This window comes from Bufo bufo, chromosome 2 (assembly GCF_905171765.1).
Source record: "Bufo bufo chromosome 2, aBufBuf1.1, whole genome shotgun sequence".
NCBI lineage: Eukaryota > Metazoa > Chordata > Amphibia > Anura > Bufonidae > Bufo > Bufo bufo.
In genome coordinates, this window is record NC_053390.1 from 735,904,746 (window position 1) to 735,927,423 (window position 22,678).

Below are 22,678 nucleotides of genomic sequence, written 5' to 3' on the forward strand. Positions count from 1 at the left end.
ACATTGTGTAGGTTGCTGCATGTCATATATGTATTTTATGTATGTTTTATGTATATTTTAGGGGTTTGTTTTTAGAGTATTAAAATACCATTTAATCATCCATTCAGTGTTTCCCTCTTGAGTGTGCCCCCTCACTTTTGCATACGTTCTATTATCCTTTCTAGGTCCTGAGGGTAGGACCGGAGGGTGAGCACCTACCCATACGAGATAGGGGTGAGCCGCTGTATTCTATTCACTATATATAATATTGAGTACCTATATATGTTGTCCTCGGTCATTTTGATATTAAGCGGTTGAGAAAGGCTGGACGGGCCGAAACGCGTCTTGCTATCTTATAATTTTTGGATGAAATAAAAGTATACTCTTGCTGGGATTATCTCTTTACCTGGTGTATGGGGACAGCCCCTTCCCGCGCAACACATCCAGGCATCGTGAGCTGTCGTTTTGACTCAATGATCAGCAGTAAAAGGTCATAAATATTTCTACCTTGGCAGCATCTAGTGCTAGGCGCAAATATTCGAATCGCGAATATTAATCGTGAATATCGGCACTTCGAGAATTTGCGAATATTTAGAATATGGTGATATATTCGTAATTTCGAATATTCTAGATTTTTTTTTCATTAGTAACCTCCCTTCTTGCTTGTGGGCCAATGAGAAGGCTGCAATGTCTTTGTCTGAGCCTAGCAACATCCCTAGAAACCAATAGGAAAGTTGTCTACCCCTTACTATATAAGAACCTCCCCAGCAGCCATTTTTTGTAGTTTTATGGAGTTCTGAGAGAGACAGCAGTGTTATTGCTGTGCTCTATGCTTTACTGTTTAATTACATTAGATAGTTAGTTAGCTTATATATATAATACAGATAGTTAGTGGGAGATAGTCAGTCAGTGTAGGTTAGATAGTGATATAGTGTAGCTGATAGGTTCCAGTGCGGGGTGTAGGTTCTGCTGTCCATACATACATGCTACAGACATAGTGCTGTAATGTCACAACAATACATAGTGCACCAATCAATAATAAGTAGTCAGACCTGCTAAAATGTGACGTTTCACGTATTGCGCCTAAATATTCGCATCATTAGTGCCGATTAGCGCAATAGCGAATATATTGGAGCACTCTAACTGCATATAAAGCCATTTTCAATGTTCTGCGGTGACAATCATTTTCTCCAGTCTCAGGAAACTTCTAGCAGCTTGGAAAATGTAGCAAAAGTAACCCACGCCTGTATTTCGCGCGCATTACACGAATATTACATTGCCGATTTTTTGCAATCAAGAAAATAATCTCGAATTTGCGAATTTGCGAATATATGAGGAATATTCACCAAAATATTCGTGAAATATCACGAATTCGAATATAGCCCCTGACGCTCATCACTAGCAGGCAGCATCAACGACCTCCACTATTATTTGCAGCTTCCATGGGTGTGTGTAAGGCTACTTTCACATTAGCGTTTTTTGCGGATCCAATACAACCACATGCATCCGTCATGAACTGATCCGGTTGTATTATGTCTTCTATAGCCATGACTGATCCGTCATGAACACCATTGAAAGTCAATAGGGGACGGATCAGTTTTCTATTGTGTCAGAGAAAACAGATCCGTCCCCATTGACTTACATTGTGTGTCATCGCGGACAGAAAAATGCTGCTTGCAGAGTTATTCTGTCCACGATGGGAGCGCAACCAAATGGAATGGAATACATTTTGGTGCATTCCTTTTCGTTCAGTTCAGTTTTGTCTACATTGACAATGAATGGGGACAAAACTGATGTGTTTTCTTCTGCTTGTGAGATCCTATGACGGATCTCAATAGCGGAATTGAAAACGCTAATGTGAAAGTAGCCTAAGCTGTGAGTCTCAGCACTCAAGTTTAATGGACTGGCACTCCTTGTGATGTCACAGCTGCACCTTCACTAATGTGATGAAATCACCAACTGTTCTGGAGCCTCAAAGTAGACATTTCAGGTTGTGTCTATGACATTGGCCATTATAACATCACAACCCATAAGGGCTTGTTCACATCACCATTTTGATTTCCGTTCTTCTGATTCATCAGAAGAAGAGAGAGAGAGAAAAAACAGGATCCTGTAAAAAAAATCGGATCCTGTTGCATCAGTTGTCATCCGTTTGAGCCATTTCCGGCTGAGATACTTTTTTTAGACGGGAAAAAAGTCTTGCATGCAGTACTTTTGTTTCCGTCTAAAAAAAACGGATCTTAGACGGAAATGGCTAAGGGTACTTTTACACTAGTGTTATTCTTTTCCGGCATTGAGTTTCGTCCTAGGGGCTCAATACCGGAAAAGAACTGATCAGTTTTATCCTAATGCATTCTGATTGGAGAGCATTCCATTCAGGATGCATCAGGATGTCTTCAGTTCAGTCTTTTTGACTTTTCAGGACGGAGAAAATACCGCAGCATGCTGCGGTTTTAACTCCGTCCAAAATTCTGGAACACTTGCCGGAATGCGGGATTTTTCCCATTGACATGCATTAATGCCGGATCTGGCCCCGAGTGTTCCTGCAAAACGGATCCGGCAATGCAGTCTGCGCATGCTCAGACCGCAAAAAATAATTTTCCTAAAATAGCGGCTGCACGTGTGAGGACATGGAGAAAAGAACTCTGGAAAGGCAGGATTACCCATACTGACATGCATGCAGCCAATCAGCAGCCAGCCAGCCCTGTGATGTCACAGCCCCATAAAAACGGCAGCCATCTTAGATTCTGCTATTCACCAGAGTACTTAGTGCAGGGAGAGACGTGTCTGCAGGCGCTAGGGGCAGTGATAGAAAAAATGTAATTTTGCTAAAAAAAATAAAAAAAATTTACAAGTGAAGGGAAACATTATTCAAGATGTAGGGAACGGATAAGTAGGAATCATTCCACAGCATTTCTGATGAACAGGGTTCAGTTGGAGAGGTGACAACCTGGGTAATAGGAACAATCCGATTACACCTTGCAGCATTGACTGGGGATCCAAATTGCCATTATACAGCTCTGTTATTCCAGCAAACTGTTCTTATTAGGGTGCAAGTACTGTTTGATACAGGCATTAACAGGATTTATTACAAGGAAATATTTCTACGTCTTAGGCCTCATGCACACGACTGTTGTGAGTTTTGCGGTCCGCAAATTGGGGATCCGCATAACTCTGAAGGCATCCGTGGGTGTTCTGCAATTTCCGCAAAACGGACAAGAAGAGGACAGGTTATATTTTTTTTTGCGGACCACGGAACGGAGCAACGGATGCGGACAGCACACGGAGTGCTGTCCGCATCTTTTGCGGCCCCAATGAAGTAAATGGGTCCGCATCCGAGCTGCAAAAACTGCGGCTCGGATGCGGACCAAAACAATGTTCGTGTGCATGAGGCCTTATTTGCCCTTGTGCGGCGCACTTTTCTGTAGTAAAGGCTTTTGTGGGGTGTTTTAGCGGAAAAAGAATAAATATATTAGCCGCTCAGCGGTGCAGTTATTTTTTATTAAGCCTTTTGTGACGTGCGTTAACGCAAAAAATATATATATTTGCCGCTCTGCGGTGCAGTTATTTCCTGCTAAGCCTTTTGTGACGTGTATTAGCGTAAAAAGAAACATTTGCCGCTCTGCAGTGCAGTAATCTGTAGTAAAGGCTTTTGTGGGGTATTTTAGCAGAAAAAGAAAAAATCTATTTGCCGCTCAGCGGTGCAGTTATTTCTTGTAAAGCCTTTTGTGACGTGTTTTAGCGTAAAAAGAAAAAATGCATTTGCCGTTCAGCGGTGCAGTTATTTCTTGTTAAGCCTTTTGTGTCGTGTATTAGCGTAAAAAGAAAAAATACATTTGCCGCCCTGCGGTGCAGTTATTTCTTGTTAAGCCTTTTGTGACGTGTATTAGCGTAAAAAGAAAAAATACATTTGCCGCTCTGCGGTGCAGCTATTTCTTGTTAAGCCTTTTGTGACGTATATTAGCGTAAAAAGAAAAAATACATTTGCCGCTCTGCAGTGCAGTTATTTCTTGTTAAGCCATTTGTCACGTGTATTAGCGCAAAAAGAAAAAAATACATTTGCCATTCAGCGGTGCAGTTATTTCTTTTAAAGTATTTTGTGATGTGTGTAAGTGCAAAAAGAAAATATACATTTGCCACTCAGTGGTGCAGATATTTCTTGTAAAGTCTTTTGTGACATGTATTAGCGTAAAAAGAAAAAATATATTTGCCGCTCTGAGGTGCAGTTATTTCTTGTAAAGCCTTTTGTGACGTGTTTTAGCGTAAAAAGAAAAAATGCATTTGCCGTTCAGCGGTGCAGTTATTTCTTGTTAAGCCTTTTGTGACATGTATTAGCTTAAAAAGAAAAAATATATTTGCCACTCAGCGGTGCAGTTATTTCTTGTTAAGCCATTTGTGACGTGTATTAGCGCAAAAAGAAAAAAATACACTTGCCGCTCTGCGGTGCAGTTATTTCTTGTTAAGTCTTTTGTGACGTATATTAGCGTAAAAAGAAAAAATACATTTTGCGCTCTGCGGTGCCATTATTTCTTGTTAAGCCTTTTGTGATGTATATTGGTGTAAAAAGAAAAAATACATTTGCCGCTCTGTGGTGCAGTAATCTGCAGTAAAGGCTTTTGTGGGGTATTTTAGTAGAAAAAGAAAAAATATATTTGCCGCTCTGCGGTGCAGTTATCTCTTGTAAAGCCTTTTGTGACGTGTATTAGCGTAAAAAGAAAAAATACATTTGCTGCTCTGCGGTGCAGTTATTTCTTGTAAAGCCTTTTGTGACGTGTATTAGCGTAAAAAGAAAAAATAAATTTGCCGCTCTGCGGTGCAGTTGTTATTTCTTGTTAAGCCTTTTGTGACATGTATTAGCTTAAAAAGAAAAAATATATTTGCCGCTCTGCGGTGCAGTTATTTCTTGTAAAGCCTTTTGTGACGTGTTTTAGCGTAAAAAGAAAAAATGCGTTTGCCGTTCAGCGGTGCAGTTATTTCTTGTTAAGCCTTTTGTGACATGTATTAGCTTAAAAAGAAAAATATATTTGCCACTCAGCGGTGCAGTTATTTCTTGTTAAGTCTTTTGTGACGTATATTAGCGTAAAAAGAAAAAATACATTTGCCACTCAGCGGTGCAGTTAATTCTTGTTAAGCCATTTGTGACGTGTATTAGCGCAAAAAGAAAAAATACATTTGCCGCTCAGCGGCGCAGTTATATCTTGTTCAGCAACCGGTTTCAGGCAGTCAAGGCTCCACCACCTCAGCCGAAGGGAGCTGTCTGTCATTACCATCATCTGCTGGTCCAGATGCTCCTGCTCCTCCTCCTCCTACTCCTCGTCACTCATTCCGTCAGCAATCGATCACGGAAGCGATTGCCAAGAGACAACAGTATGCGTGTACTCATCCAACGGCTCAGAAGCTAAATGTGCTCCTGGCCAAGTTGCTGGTGCTGCAGTCCCTCCCTTACCAAGAGGTGGACTCTGCACCTTTCAGAGAATTCATGGCTTGTGCCGAGCCGAGGTGGAGAGTCCCAAGCCGTCATTTCTCTGCCAAAAAGGCAGTACAAGCCCTGCACACACATGTAGAACAGAAGGTGGGCCAGTCCTTGAGCCTCTCGGTGTCTGCCAAAGTGCACGGCAGCGCCAACGAGTGGAGCTGTAACTACGGTCAGTGACAGTACATGTCCTTTACAGCCCACTGGGTGAATGTGGTTCCTGCACAGCCACACCAGCAACTTGGCCAGTTGACGCCGCTTCCGCCTCCACGTTGTCACACCATTGGTCCAGCGAAAAATGTCCGCCTCTGCCTCCTCATACTCCGCCGTGTCCTCAGCCTCCATTGCAGGGACAATTCACAGTGCCCCTCCAGCATACCACATGTGAAGGGTACAGCGATGTCATGTGGTTCTGCACCTCGTTTGGAGTCACACAGGGGAGGAATTACTCCTTTTCCTCCAGCAAGAAATCGAATCCTGGCTTTCTCTGCAACAACTGAAAATTGGAACCATGGTGACCGACAACGGGAAGAACATTGTGCTGGTACAAATATGGCTGGTCAGGGGACTGGAGACGTGGCGTCTAGATCTCACTGCCACATAAGACGCGTGGGGGATAAACTGGAGGAGGAGGACATTGGAGCACAAGCAATGTGTAGCGAATGGGTGGTTTTTCTACACAGGTGACAGGAGAGGAGGTAGCAGTCAGAGGAGCTATGAGGAAGATGAGGCAGAGGACCCAGACATACTGTGGCAGTAAGCAGTGGAGATGGAGGCAGTGAGTCTCTCTGAGTCACTTGCGCAAATGGCCCCCTGCAGGCTCACTTGCTTGGGTAGTGACAGCCGAAATTTCACCTTTCGGCAGAGGGATGACTTCTGGCTCTCAACCTTGTTGGACCCTCGCTACCAGTCCAAAATGGGGGCCTTTTTTACACCCGCTGAGAGAGAGGAAAAACTGAACTACTATAGAAACATCCTATGTAGTCAGTTGGCCACTGCCTATCTCTGCCATCGTCCATCTTCTTGCAGGTCTGACCGGAGGGGGGGGGCCCTCTGTGCTCACGTTCCACTACCATGGCTGCTGGGAAGGGATGGCAGGAGCAGTACCAGATCCATCAGCAGCAGCCTGAGTCTACAGTCGCTGATGAGCAGCTTCCTTCACCCGCATAGTGAAGAAACTACTCACCAGCAGCTAGACATAGAGCAGGACCTGAACAAGCAGGTGGTTGCATACTTGGACAGCACCCTGCCACCCCACATTGAAGATGCTCTTGACTAATGGGCAGACAAACTGGATTTATGGCCACAACTAGCAGAGTTTGCCCTGGAAAAACTGTCCTGCCCGGCCAGTAGTGTGGCATCAGAGCGGGTGTGCTGCGGGGGCCATAATTATCCCAAGAAGAACTCGCCTGTCCACCCAAAATGTGGAGAGACTGACCTTTGTCAAGATGAATCAGGCATGGATCAGCCAGGATTTCCACCCACCAATACCTGATGCATCAGACTAGATCAACCATGGTGCCACACCAACACAAAAGTGCTCCTTTTTTCACCCACCATCTTCATCAGGTACTGGTATTGCCACCCACCTCCACACTATGTCACCTTGCCACTCTGTGGCCTCCTGATGCTGCTGCCACCTCCACACTATGTTACCTTGCCACTCTGTGGTCTCCTCATGCTGCTGCCACTGCCTCACTCTGTCATTGTGCCACTCTGTGATCTCCTCATGCTGCCGCCACCCCCACACTCTGTCATTGTGCTACTCTGTGACCTCCTGATGCTACCGCCACCTCCATACTCTGTCATTGGGTCACTCTGTGGTCTCTATATGCTGCTGCCACCTTTACACTCTGTCATTGGGCCACTCTGTGGCCTCCTGATGCTGCCGCCACCTACAGACTCTGTCATTGGGCCACTCTGTGGTCTCCTCATGCTGCCGCCACCTCAATACTCTGTCACTGTGCCACTCTGTGGCCTCCTGATGCTGCCGCCACCTCTACACTATGTCACCTAGCCACTCTGTGGCCTCCTGATGCTGCTACCACCTTCAAACTGACACCCTGCCACTCTGTGGTCTCCTTATGCTGCTTCCACCTCCACACTATGTCACCTTGCCACTCTGTGGCCTCCTGATGCTGCCGCCACCTCCACACTATGTCACATTGCCACTCTGTGGCCTCCTGATGCTGCCACCACCTTCAGACTCTGTCATTGGGCCACTCTGTGGTCTCCTCATGCTGCCGCCACCTCCACACTGTTATTGTGCCACTCTGTGGCCTCCTCCTGATGCTGCAGCTGCCACCTCCACACTCTGTCATTGTGCCACTCTGTGGCCTCCTGATGCTGCCGCCACCTCCAGACTCTGTCATTGGGCCAACCTGTGGTTTCCTCATGCTGCTTCCACCTCACCACTATGTCATAGGGACACTCTGTGGACTTCTCATTCTGTTCCCACCATCCACACTTCATGACTGGGCCACTATTTACCCTTTTTGGCTTGGCTGACATCATCAATTATTTAACCCGTCTTCTGATTTGTCAGAAGGAAGTAAAAATTAGACGCACAACTGATCCTCTCTGTGTAGCAGCTGTAAGGCCTGTATGGTCCCATCAGAATTGGCTTATGATTTGGTAGCCAAAAGCAGGAGTGGGTACAAAACACAGAAGACATGCAAATCTTCCGTTCACGTGTCATCTCTGTATTGGATCCACTCCTGTTTTTTTGGCATTAGCAATACTGATGGACTGCCCAAATGCTGACTGAGTGAAGGCGGATGCTCCACAGACAGGATCCGTTTTTTGGGGGTTATTGTTCTGATGGATCATAGGAAGGGCAAAATAATCAGTGACGTTGACACTTACTGCAGACACCCTCTCTACTCTGTTGGGGGACTTTTATAAGCGTTTAATAGAACAGGGTCTGTAGACATCTATGTGGAATCAGCTGACGTCAGTGTAAAATGAGTGCGCTTCTTCTTGGTGTTAACATTGACCTGTAAGGCTGAGTTCATACAAAGTTATTTGGTCAGTTTTGGCCCCGTGACTACCCAAATAACTGAAGTGTGCAGTGATTCTAAGTGCGACGCCTGTCATCTGCATGTCATACGGACTCACAGCCTTATTTCTCTACCAAAGCGTGTTACTGCAAGGCACAGTGTTCTACACCACTATAAAGTCTCTCTGCAGCCAAAATACCAGATTTTTTACGTAATTCACCACAAATTTATTCGTATTGAACCAAATTTTTCCAAAAATATTTGGCGAAACGCCGAATCAAATTTTTGAAAAATTCGCTCATCTCTAGTCATCACTATAAAACTCCTTGAAAATCCCTTTAAATGCCTTCTGTCCCCTTCTCTTGTTCTTATTTGTAATTATTATTCACCTTTTCCTTAAAATCAATTTCTTCCACATAAATAGTGCTCCCACAGTGACTCTATTCTCCACCTCACTTATGTCTTTTGATACTTGCTCTCACTATAGGGTAATGTTGATTGCTTACAGTAGGTGCCTATCATTCCGTATATTACTATGAAACACTGTTTCCTCACAAATTCACTAAAGGGAAGCACTTGTTGGACTCATGACTGCCTACTCTGCTTATCTCTCATCCTAGCCCTGTCCTCTACATTGCAGTAATAATTTTTAAGTCCTATTGTAGTTAAGATTTACCCATTAAAATCGAAAGATAACTGTGTTAAAATTATTTTCTGTGCTGGGGTTTGTAACAGAGATTTCTCATATAATATGTATATTGTATTTTATTCATGATTTATTGCTAATGTGATTATAACTACCTGGAATGGTGCAGTTTAATAACCTATAATTCATCTAAACTTTGGCTTTAGATCATAATTTTAAGGTATTAGTTATTATGAACGTAGTTATAGTATTTATTAATCTGTGCCCTACATGATGAATATCCTAGGTCATGTAATAATTTATAGTTCCGAAATGCATAGTTTATTATATGCAGTGAATTGCTTCAGCAATTTGTAAACTGAATTATAAATAATTGTAATTTATTTCTACACATGTGCAAAGAAAACAGTTCTGACACCTTTTAGATGGACTGTGTGTCTGGCAATACATTAAAATTCATGATTTAGAAGTTGGCAAGTGAACCGAGTTCTTTAGAAAACCACTAGCTGAATTACACAAATAATTATTTTACATTTATCTTGGTTCTAATTCCAGGACTTAAAAAAAAAATAACAATAATGAAAACAAATGATAAGAAGAATCAAATCACTGAACTGCGGAACAAGTTGAAAATTGACATCCAGAATTGATTATTACAGCAGAAGACAGAAATATTTGTAATGAACGAAATGCACAAAAATCTTAATTCCGACAGTCTCGCTGTGTGGATCCAAGTTTTGTAAGCCCCCAAGCCAGTGTAAACACACATTCTGTTTATTTGCTTTTTCTGCAATAAATGTGATGCATAGTCTTCAAATGTTATTTATAACTATGAAATGCAGAACAATATGAAACTTTCAACTTTATCCTGACTCACAATGGGCTCTTAAGATAAAATCCCAAATGGTATTTGTTATTGAAAGCAGGATATGACTGGTAATGAAACCTAACTTTAGAATAAATATTATCCAGTGAAATAAATTAACCTTAAGATAACCCTGATTCTTCAATGCTCAAGTAAAGGGCAACATATAATGATAAAAATCCTTAGGCATTTTCTACTACTAAAAGCAAAAAAGTTATGCAACTGATATACTATATATTGTTAGGCAGTACTAAGGTCATCCTCCAGACCACAGTATGTGAACCCCAAAACCACTACCACCCTTCCAAGATTATTCTGTATGGTAGAAAGCTAAGGCTACCCCTAGGATCTTCAGAGCCTGTCCTGATGCTGGATGGACTTTGCTGCTAGGGACTAAGGATACGTCTGTGAAGTAAATAAAAGAAAACTGATGTCGACATCCTAATGGTAGACCTTCAGGAATTACCAGGGAAGTAACATAGTAACATAGTACATAAGGCCGAAAAAAGACATTTGTCCATCCAGTTCGGCCTGTTATCCTGCAAGTTGATCCAGAGGAAGGCAAAAAAACCCTGGGAGGTAGAAGCCAATTTTCTCCACTTTAGGGGAATAAAAAATTCCTTCCCGACTCCAATCATGCAATCAGAATAACTCCCTGGATCAACGACCCCTCTCTAGTAGCTATAGCCTGTAATATTATTAAGCTCCAGAAATACGTCCAGGCCCCTCTTGAATTCCTTTATTGTACTCACCATCACCACCTCCTCAGGCAGAGAGTTCCATAGTCTCACTGCTCTTACCGTAAAGAATCCTCTTCTATGTTTGTGTACAAACCTTCTTTCCTCCAGACGCAGAGGATGTCCCCTCGTCACAGTCACAGTCCTGGGGATAAATAGCTGATGGGATAGATCTCTGTACTGACCCCTGATATATTTATACATATTAATTAGATCTCCCCTCAGTCGTCTTTTTTCTAAAGTGAATAACCCTAATGTTGATAATCTTTCAGGGTACTGTAGTTGCCCCATTCCAGTTATTACTTTAGTTGCCCTCCTCTGAACCCTCTCCAGCTCTGCTATGTCTGCCTTGTTTACAGGAGCCCAGAACTGTACACAGTACTCCATGGGTGGTCTGATTAGCGATTTGTAAAGTGGTAGGACTATGTTCCTATCACGGGAATCTATGCCCCTTCTGATGCAACCCATTATCTTGTTGGCCTTGGCAGCAGCTGCCTGACACTGGTTTTTGCTGCTTAGTTTGCTGTTTATTAAAATTCCTAGATCCTTTTCCATGTCAGTGTTACCGAGTGTTTTACCATTTAGTATGTACGGGTGACTTGCATTTTTCCTTCCCATGTGCATAACTTTACATTTATCAGTGTTAAACCTCATCTGCCACTTATCTGCCCAAGCCTCCAATCTATCCAGATCCCTCTGTAGTAGTATACTGTCCTCATCAGTGTAAATTACTTTACACAGTTTAGTGTCATCTGCGAAAATTGATACTTTACTATGCAAGCCTTCTACAAGATCATTAATAAATATATTGAAGAGAATAGGGCCCAATACTGACCCCTGAGGTACTCCACTAGTGACAGTGACCCAATCTGAGTGTGTACCGTTAATAACCACCCTCTGTTTTCTATCACTCAGCCAGTTACTTACCCACATACAGATGTTTTCTCCCAGTCCGAGCATTCTCATTTTATATACTAACCTTTTATGTGGTACAGTGTCAAATGCTTTGGAGAAGTCCAGATATACGACATCCAGTGATTCGCCGCTGTCAAGTCTAGAACTTACCTCCTCATAGAAACTGATTAAATTAGTCTGACATGACCGATCCCTCACGAAGCCATGCTGATATGGCGTTATTTGCTTATTTCCGTTGAGATGCTCTAATATAGCATCTCTCAGAAAACCTTCAAACAGTTTACCCACAACAGATGTTAAACTTACCGGCCTATAGTTTCCAGGCTCTGTTTTTGGCACCTTTTTGAATATTGGCACCACATATGCCACGCGCCAATCCTGTGGGACATTCACTGTCAGTATAGAGTCTGCAAATATCAGAAATAAGGGTCTGGCTATGACATTACTTAATTCCTTTAGGATACGGGGGTGTATGTCATCCGGTCCTGCCGATTTGTCTATTTTAATCTTTTTAAGTCGCTGATGTACTTCTTCCTGGGTCAGACAGGACACTTTGAATGGGGAATTTATTTTTACATTCTGCATGTCATCTGACAGTTTATTTTCCTCAGTGAATACATTGGAGAAAAAAATATTTAACAGCTTTGCTTTCTCCTCGTCGCTCTCTGCGACTCCCCCCTCATTACTCTTTAAAGGGCCAACACCTTCAGATTTATACTTTTTAACATTTATATAATTGAAGAACATTTTAGGGTTAGTTTTACTCTCTTTGGCAATTAATCTCTCGGTCTCTAGTTTGGCCGCTTTTATTTGTTTTTTACATGTTCTATTTTTTTCCTTATAGTTTTTCAGTGCTTCCGTGCTACCCTCCTGTTTTAGTGTTTTATATGCTTTCTTTTTGTCATTTATTGCTTTCTTTACAGTTCTATTTATCCACATTGGTTTCTTTTTGTTCCTTAACCTTTTATTACCATACGGTATGTACCTCTCACAATGAGTTTTTAGGATGTTTTTAAAGATATCCCATTTTGTGTCTGTATTTGTGAGGACTTTGTCCCAGTTAGTTTGGCCTATGGCCTCTCTTAGTTGGCTAAATTTAGCTTTTTTGAAGTTTGGTATTTTTGTTCCTCCCTGTAGAAACGCTCTTTTGAATGATAATTGGAAGGTTATTACTTTATGGTCACTATTTCCCAGGTGTCTCCCCAACCTGCACGTCTGTTGTTCTGTCAGGTCTATTGGTTAATACTAAGTCCAGTATGGCCGTCCCTCTAGTCGGGTCCTGAACCAGTTGGGAGAGGTAATTGTCTTTGGTTATTGCCACGAACCTGTTTCCCTTATGAGATATACAAGTTTCAGTTTCCCAGTCTATATCTGGGTAGTTGAAGTCCCCCATAATAACCACCTCATTATGATTTGCCGCCTCGTCTATCTCGTTTAGTAGTAGATTATCTGTGGACTCTGGTATATTCGGTGGTTTATAGTAAACTCCTATTAGTAATTTATTGTTGTTTTTAGCTCCATGTATCTCTACCCATAGTGACTCCACATGTTCATGTCCCTCACTTATATTTTCTCGGACTGTGGGCTTTAGACAGGACTTTATATAAAGGCAGACCCCTCCCCCTCTCCGGTTTTGATGATCCTTTCTAAACAGACTGTAACCTTGTACATTAACTGCCCAGTCATAGCTTTCATCCAGCCATGTCTCAGTTATTCCCACTATGTCATAGTCCTCCTCACACATCACTAATTCCAGTTCACCAGTTTTATTAGTCAGGCTTCTGGCATTAGTATACATACATTTGAGAGGTTTATGTATATTTTTTACCCTACACCTTTCCTTCTGAACTGTTCTAGTCCCTCCTTCCATTCCTCCCCCATTCTTATTACCTTGCCCCCGGTCTCTATCTGCACTATCTTCCCCTCCTATAACGTAATTACCCTCCCCCCCAGTCCCTAGTTTAAACACTCCTCCAACCTTCTAGCCATCTTTCTCCCCAGCACAGCTGCCCCTTCCCCATTGAGGTGCAGCCCGTCCCTACGATAGAGCCTGTAGCCGATTGAAAAATCGGCCCAGTTCTCCAGGAACCCAAACCCCTCCTTCCTACACCAGTTCTTGAGCCACATATTTAATGGGTTTTCCCATAATAAGTCACTTTTTTCTTATGCCCTGTGGCCTGCCTCACCTATTGAGAGATTCATACATACCAGCTTCGGACTGCTCAAGCCGCTCCAGCTCATCCATTTTCTGCTTTCTTTCAACCAGTGGTCTGTACATGGTTACCTGTGCCGCTGCAGCTAACGACTGACTTCAGCTGTAATACATCTGTCCGACCAGAACATTGGGGAGCAGGTAAACACAGGTATCATTCTTTCAGTAGGTGAGACAGGCTATCAGACGTAGTCTACGTAGCCTCATTTTTCAAATCTGACATAAGAGATAAGATAAGATAAGATAAGATGCCTTTATTGTCACTGTACAATACAATGTAATACAATGTACAATACAATGAAATGTTTTTTGGAGCAATCCTAGATGCCATGGACAGAGGAACAAGAACTGACATTTAAACTAAAGCATTACACTAGAAAAAAAAAAAACATTGCAGTAGAAAGCATTACTATTCACAGTTCACAGCATATACAGTCATGTGAAAAAATTAGGACACCCTTTGAAAGCATGTGGTTTTTTGTAACATTTTTAATAAATGGTTATTTCATCTCCGTTTCAACAATACAGAGAGATTAAAGTAATCCGACTAAACAAAGAAAACTGAAGAAAAGTCTTTTCAAGATCTTCTGTAAATGTCATTCTACAAAAATGCCTATTCTAACTGAGGAAAAAGATAGGACACCCTCACATGTATTCCCTCTTAAATTGGCTCAGATCTCACACAGGTATATCACACCAGGTGCACATAATTAGTAGATCGTTACTCTGCATGTTGAATGAGGCTTGCCCTATTTAAACCTCAGACATTTAGTTTGGTGTGCTCCTGACTGTTGAAGTGAGAGTGAGCACCATGGTGAGAGCAAAAGAGCTGTCAGAGGACTTCAGAAAAAAGATTGTAGCAGCCTATGAGTCTGGGAAGGGATTTAAAAGATCTCAAAAGATTTTGAAATCAGCCATTCCACTGTCCGGAAGATAGTCTACAAGTGGAGGGCTTTCAAAACAACTGCCAACATGCCCAGGACTGGTCGCCCCAGCAAGTTCACCCCAAGAGCAGACCGCAAGATGCTAAAAGAGGTCTCCAAAAACCCTAAAGTGTCATCTCGAGAACTACAGCAGGCTCTGGCTACTGTTGATGTAGAAGTACATGCCTCTACAATCAGAAAGAGACTGTACAAGTTTAACTTGCATGGGAGGTGTGCAAGGAGGAAACCTTTGCTTTCCAAGAGAAACATCGAGGCCAGACTGACATTTGCCAGAGATAAAGTTGACAAAGACCAGGACTTCTGGAATAATGTTCTTTGGACAGATGAGTCCAAAATTGAATTATTTGGACACAACAGCAGAGGACATGTTTGGCGTAAACCAAACACAGCATTCCAAGAAAAGAACCTCATACCAACTGTGAAGCATGAAGGTGGAAGTGTCATGGTTTGGGGCTGCTTTGCTGCAGCAGGACCTGGTCAGCTCACCATCATAGAATCCACGATGAATTCTACTGTGTATCAGAAGGTGCTTGAAGAACATGTGAGACCATCAGTTAGAAAATTAAAGCTGAAGCGGAACTGGACCATGCAACATGACAATGACCCAAAACATACTAGTAAATCAACCAAAGATTGGCTGAAAAAGAAGAAATGGAGAGTCCTGGAATGGCCAAGTCAAAGTCCAGATTTGAATCCCATTGAGATGCTGTGGGGTGACTTGAAAAGGGCTGTACATGCAAGAAACCCCTCAAACATCTCACAGCTGAAAAAGTTCTGCATTGAGGAGTGGGGTAAAATTTCCTCAGACCGATGTCGAAGACTGGTAGATGGCTACAAGAACCGTCTCACTGCAGTTATTTCAGCCAAAGGAGGTAACACTCGCTATTAGGGGCAAGGGTGTCCTATCTTTTTCCTCAGTTAGAATAGGCATTTTTGTAGAATGACATTTACAGAAGATCTTGAAAAGACTTTTCTTCAGTTTTCTTTGTTTAGTCGGATTACTTTAATCTCTCTGTATTGTTGAAACGGAGATGAAATAACCATTTATTAAAAATGTTACAAAAAACCACATGCTTTCAAAGGGTGTCCTAATTTTTTCACATGACTGTATATAGCAAGGGCAAAGTAGGAAGTGCTTATGAGTATATATACACACTGATCAGACACCACTGCAGACAAGAGATCATCATGGGTTCACGAATGCAGCAGTCACTTTCAGTCTGTGGTAGTTTCTATCCTAGGAAGGGGCAATAATCTCCGAGCATTTAGGAGACTGATTGTTTTGGGGTAAAAGCTGTTCTTCAGCCTAGTGGTGCGGGCATGTAGGGCTCTAAGACGCCTACCAGAGCGTAGGGGAATGAAAAGGCTGTGGCCGGGGTGAGTTGGATTGTGTCATTTTATATGATAATTTTGGAATGCTTTTACTTATTCAAGCGAGTCTAAGAGTTTTCTCCTGACACCTCGTACTTTATGTTAAACTGTGGTAAATTTTGGGCAACATATTTTTTTTTTAGTTATAAAAAAAATCCCAATATACAGAAAATTTAACAAAAAGAAAAAATGCAACAAAAGCAAAACTCATAAAGAAATTACTAATTACCATATGTCCCCTTTATGTTGACATAATTTTTCAGAACATACTTTCCTTTTCTGGAGACTTTAAATGACTTATAAGTTTAGCAGTAGAGATAAGCAAACCACTCAAGATATGTTTCTAGTCCAGTTTGCAATTTTTTTTTAAAAAGTTCGATTCGGACTTGAATCAATTCGTGCCCTACCAATTGCCCTGAAAGTTGCTATATAACCACCTCTATCCTCCTAGGACTCAAAATTTTGGGGAAAATTTGTTATCTCTTTTTGTTTATTTTTTATTAATTGTTTTATTTTTCCCTCCCCCTTCCCCAAGCTCTGGAATGCAATGACAGCAATAGTAAATGATGTCTGAGTGATACTGACATACAAAGCTATGGGTAAATGTATACTACGCTTTTAAAAACATACCACGCCGGCACATGTGTTATGCTTTTTCATATTCCGAAGCTTATCAGGGTCAGAAGATGTTTAAACGCACACAGTGTTATAGGATTAAAAAAAAAAAGAAGGTGGCTTGGGGGGGACAATGCGTCCAAAAGTTATGCTTTGACAGGGTCGGAATGCCTGCCCATACGACAGGCACAAGTGTTGATTGTCAGAAGAAAAAGTTGGTCGTTGTGAACAAGCCTAAAATAATTCTCAATTTTAATTGGGAGCAGCAGCAGTGCAGTGTGGATATAGAAAGGATATAGATATAGTGGCATGTGGCCGCAATAGTAGTGGCAGCAAAAGTAGCATAGCATGAAACATACAAAGCTATCTATGGGTAGTAAGAGTAATAGTAGTAGTAAACATAGAAACATAGAATCAGGGGCGTACCTAGAGCATTTGGCACCCGGGGCGAACCCTTTGCAAACGCTTGAGCATGTGTAATATTGAATTCCAGCAAGTTGGAACGTTGCAGATTAAGCAGTGTAGCTGCAGATATTTCTGATGCTGAGTAGTGTTGATCGCGAATATTCTAATCGCGAATTTTTATCGCGAATATCGGCACTTCGATAATTCGCAAAGATGTAGAATATAGTGCTATATATCCATAATCGCGAATATTCTAGATTATTTTTTTCATCAGTAACCTCCCTTCTTGCTTGTGGGCCAATGAGAAGGCTGCAATGTCTTTGTCAGAGCTTAGAAACATCCCTAGGAACCAATAGGAAAGTTGCCTACCCCTTACTATATAAGAACCTCCCCAGCAGCCATTTTCTGCAGTTGTTTTTGCAGTTTTGAGAGAAAGAGCAGTGACATTGCTGTGCTCTGTGCTTTCATCTGGATACTATTCCTTATCCAATTACATTAGATAGTTACTTAGCTCATATATTTAATACAGATAGTTAGTGGGAGATAGTCAGTGTAGGTTAGATAGTGATATAGTGTAGCTGATAGGTTCCAGTGCAGGGTGTTAGGTAGTGTGATAGGAATTACTGTTTTTCTGCTGTCTATGCATACAGGATCGGTTTTAGACAAAATGTGGTCCTGGGCAAAATCAAAAGGGGGTGCCCACATCTTGTAATAATGGACTAAAAACACAGTCTGATGTCTAACACCCCCACTGAACAGCTGTTTGATGAGACGGCGCGTGCTGTTCACTGCTGCTGGGCCATAGACATACAGCAGCAGAGCAGGAAGAAAGGAGGGAGACGGCACGTGTGCACAGCGCACGCCGTCTCCTCAAACAGCTGATCGTCTGGAGGTCTGGGTGTCAGACCCCTGCCGATCTAATATTGATGACTTATCTTAAGGATAGGTTATCAATCTGAAAAAACCCGGAGAACCTCTTGAAGCTACCTGTCACGGCCTATGGTGTGCGCTGTGACACTGTTGCTTCACTTGCAGTTGCCCGCGGCAACGTGTTGCTGTGTGTGCATGCGGTGGCAGTGTCTCGGCCTTCTGGGTGATTGCTGTGACATGGTTGCCACGCATGTTGTTGCCTGCGGCAACGTGTAGCTTTCGATGCTAGTGTGTGCACTTCCCCTTTTAGTGGCTTCCTCCCCTTGTCTGGTGTTGGAAGGGTTAACTCCCTTCCTGATGTTCTTATGGTGTCCTGAGTCCCTGTGTGGTTTGTGGTGTGTGCTGTGTTCTTTAATGTTGGTTTGGACACCAGCACTTGTGCACGGGTTCCAGTCAGTGTGTCTGTGGCAGGTAAGTGAGTTACTGGTCTCGCTTACCTGCCATCTCTATAGCTGTATGTGTTCCCCTCTCCTTACAGCCTGGCCTCAGATAGAGACTCATGTTCCTCCATGACTGGGATGAACAGGTCGTCTTTTCCCTGCTCCTTAGTGAGGGATTACCAGGGCGACTTAGGGTCTCTAGGAATCCTGAGTATGAGTCGTCCTACCATCGGGGTCCGCTCATACAGTGAGGAGTCAGGGAGATGATTAGGGACGCGGTAGGAGGTGACCTGCTCCCTTATTACTCCTTTTGGCCAGGCTGATCCCCTTTACCCTCTGACACCGCACGGTGGGGGGTTTCCCCCACTCCCCGCCGTGACACTACCCCCATTACTGTGCCTGTTGTGCTCCCCCCATGTCCACAAACACTATACAATACTATACACCCAGACTGCCCTCATTAGTAACGGTGCCCCCAATAGTGATAGCCAAGATAGCCCACATTAGTAGCAATGCCCTAAATATTGCATCAAATAATAATAATGCCCCTACAGTACCCTAGTAGTAATAATATAACCATAATGCTCCCAGTGGCTCTAATCTCCCCCTGTAGTGCCCACACTAGTTACAACATCTAATGCTTCCCACCATAATGCCAATATATATATATATAATATTCTACTGTAGTGCCAGTATGTATATAATGCTCCGCCATTCCTCCCCAGTAGTGCCAGGTATATATAATGATCTCATTCCTCTTCCCTGGTGCCCCCAGCAGTGTGAACATTTAGTAAAAAAAAAAAAAGTCTCCCTCACGTCCCCCCCTCCGCTGTTTTATCTGTAGCTTGTGTTGCTGCGTCCTGATGCATGCAGTCCCAATGACATCACCACTCCTGCTCCGGGTCTCACTTGATGACGTCATCATGCGAGACCCAGAGCAGGAGGTTGCAGTGATGTCATTACGGCTTCTTGCTCTGTTCTAATGCCTCACAGGCTTGAAGCCTAGTGGCCTGATGCTTGTGAAGTTGGACGGCCATGAGTGCGCCCCCCTTTATGGGGCGAAGTGGCACCCTAGGCAGATGACTATCCTCCCCTATCCATCGCCCTGGCCCTAATTCAGAGCACAATACTGCAGGAGGTATAACAGGAGAGGACTATAACTCCCAGCATGTCTAAGCCATTATTATTTAATATCAGAGCACATTACAGGGGAACGTATATGAGGATGGGACTATAACTCCCAGCATGTCTAAGCCATTATTATGTAATATCAGAGTACATTACAAGAGGAGGTATAAGAGAAGACTACAACTCCCAGCATGTCCAAGCAGCTATTATGTAATATCGGAGTACATTATAAGAGGAGGTATACAACTCTCAGCATATCCAGGGTGTTGTAATGTACCCTGATATTATATAATAATGGCCTGGACATGCTGAGAGTTGTAGCCCTATCCTCTTATACCTCCTCTTGTAATGTACTCTGATATTACATAGCAAGCTGGACATGCTGGGAGTTGTAGTCCTCTCCTCATACCTCCAACTCCTAGCATTTCACTGGCACTTATATTGATTCCATACTTCTTCACATGCATGGCTGGTCTTCTTCCTTATTACTTTACCGCACTGCTGAGCTCCGCCTACTGTTCTGGTCACATGACGGTGAGGTCATCGCAGGGCCTTCATCCCGTCTTCTCTGTTGAGCTCCGCCTCCTGCATCTGACATTATCGCAGGTCCTGTCAGCACTAGGGTAATGATTTCTCTTACATATGTGGGAGGAGATCGTACACTGCATTGTAAAGTGCAGCTGTTCAGCTGTCCACCCGTTTGCCTCCTCGGAAGTTCAGCTGAACAGCAGAACTGAAACAGGGGGCCCCTTAGACAATGGGGGCCCTGGGCAATTGCCCAGTTTACCCTCCCCCTAACGCCGGCCCTGCATACATACATGCTACAGACATAGTGCTGTGATGTCACAACAATACTTAGTGCAACAATCAGTAATATCTACTCTGACCTGATAAAATGTGAAGTTGCATGTATTGCAAAAAAATATGCGCATCATTAGTGCCGATTTGCACAATCACGAAAATAATGACAAGATCACGAATTCTAGAATTCGCGAATTTATTGCAAATATTATGCAAAAAAATTGCGAAATATTGTGAAAACGAATATTGCCTATGCCGCTCATCACTAATGCTGAGACGAGAATGTTCCTCACCATGTGAAAATGGCTGAAAAGAGGGACAGTCCCCTGGACATTGCCAGCACCTTGCTCAAGCCAGAGCATTTTTTTAAAAGGTCATGCAGGGAGCATGTTCAGGGCAGCCAGGATGTTGCACTTATTGTCGCTCACCAAATTGCCCGGTTGGAGTCGGCAGGGTGACTGCCAGCGGGATATTTGCTGCTTGATGCATGTTAACGGCAAATGGTCGCCGGTGTGGCTACTGTCGCCCAGGCTGATCAGCTTCAACACGGTATGGCAATGTGTGACTTGACACATCTGATAGGAAGGAGGGGAAGTGAGAGCGACGATGTTCCCTGCTGCTGTTGGGGACGGGACAATGTCCAAGGAGGAGGACATGGGGAGGTAAATAAGTGCCTGCTGTGGGAGCAAGTCCCATGATATGGTGAAAGGGGTCAAAAGGACCTGGCCATGTTGCTGGGGTGCTTCCTCTCCACTGCTGCAAAAAATATTGACTCAGTGGGCCAAACCTGTTCCAGGTGTCCACCATCGAGTGCAGCTTGATGCACAGTGAGAATCGCAAGGAGTGGCCTTAATTCTCTGCCACGTGAGATTACAAGGCACTACTACAATGGTACTACAGAGAATGCACCAATGCAGCAATGTGGTCAAGTGGGGGTTCAGTTTGTGGACAAGCTAATTGCTGGTGGAGAATTTTTTTTCATGGCCAAACATTCCATTATAGATGTCTCCCAATGGAGCCGAGGACAAGGAATAGTCTTGGCAGGAGAAGAAGAAGGTGATGATGATTAGTGCTCAGCGAAGCATCCAACGTGGAATTTGGTCCGAAGTTTACGAAAACTTTGATTGTAAACTAATCCGAACTGCATCGCACTTTGTGTTAACAAATCAGTTTTCCTAAAATGGTGGCTGTACGTGTTAGAAAGCGAAAATAATTATAGAGGAGAAAAGTCCAGGAACACAAAATCACCCATAATGCTGTGCAGCCAGCCAATCCGCAATAGTGCCCGTAGCATGTAAGCAGTTATACCTCGCGCATTGTGGTAACAAATCAAGCTTCCGTGTTACAAAGCAAAACTAAGTGTAGGGAATGCAAGGTCACCCATAATGCCGTGCAACCAGACAATCTGTAAATAGCCATCCCCTGTGATATCACAGCCCTATAAAACCCTCATCCTGTGCGGCCTCCACTATTGTCCTGTGAGCTGAGCATAGGGAGACATGGCAAGTGTTCATGCGCTAGGGACAGTGTTCCTGAAAACGATTAATAGAAGAATATTGAAGAGGGAGAGTGCAGGAAGAGTGCAGGGACAGTGCGGGGAGACTTTTTCTGCATCAGTTTTATTTAATTATTCCTACATTTACTTATTCCTACATCAGCCGTAATTCAATACCAATAAGATGGAAGACTTTATTATTCCACTGCCAGCGTGACAACCTATACCATCCAGTCTGCACCCCTTAGGGGGGCCAGGTCTTAATGATGACCATCCTCATATTTTGCTGGCTTTATTTTTTCCAAATTATCCTTCAAAGTCTCCATGTCCTAGAAAAGTTAGCAAGATGCAGAGAGAGGAGTAGCTTGATGTTTCTGATGACATATTCTCATCGATATTAGATGATGTGGAAAAGGAGGAAAAGCAGATGGCAGAAGAAGGGCTCCCACCTGTAGGGCAGGAGAGCACTGGGGTTGGAACGGTGGGTATGTCAGAGCTGAATAATTTTCTGTGTTTACTGTCAAATAATATCTCTGGATGGGCCCTGGTTAAGACCCTCGGGATATATAATGAAAAAACCTATGCCGGTCAATAGCTGGAAAATCCCTGTAGGGGTCCTACCTATACTTATTAAAACATACACTTTATTGATATGATTAAAACCAGACTGCTGGTACTCAGGAACAGGGGTTAGAATAAGAGAGATACCACCAGACCCCCCGTTATTCACTTATCCTATAACAAAGGACACGAACACCGTTTAACTTTTAACTTGCTTTACTG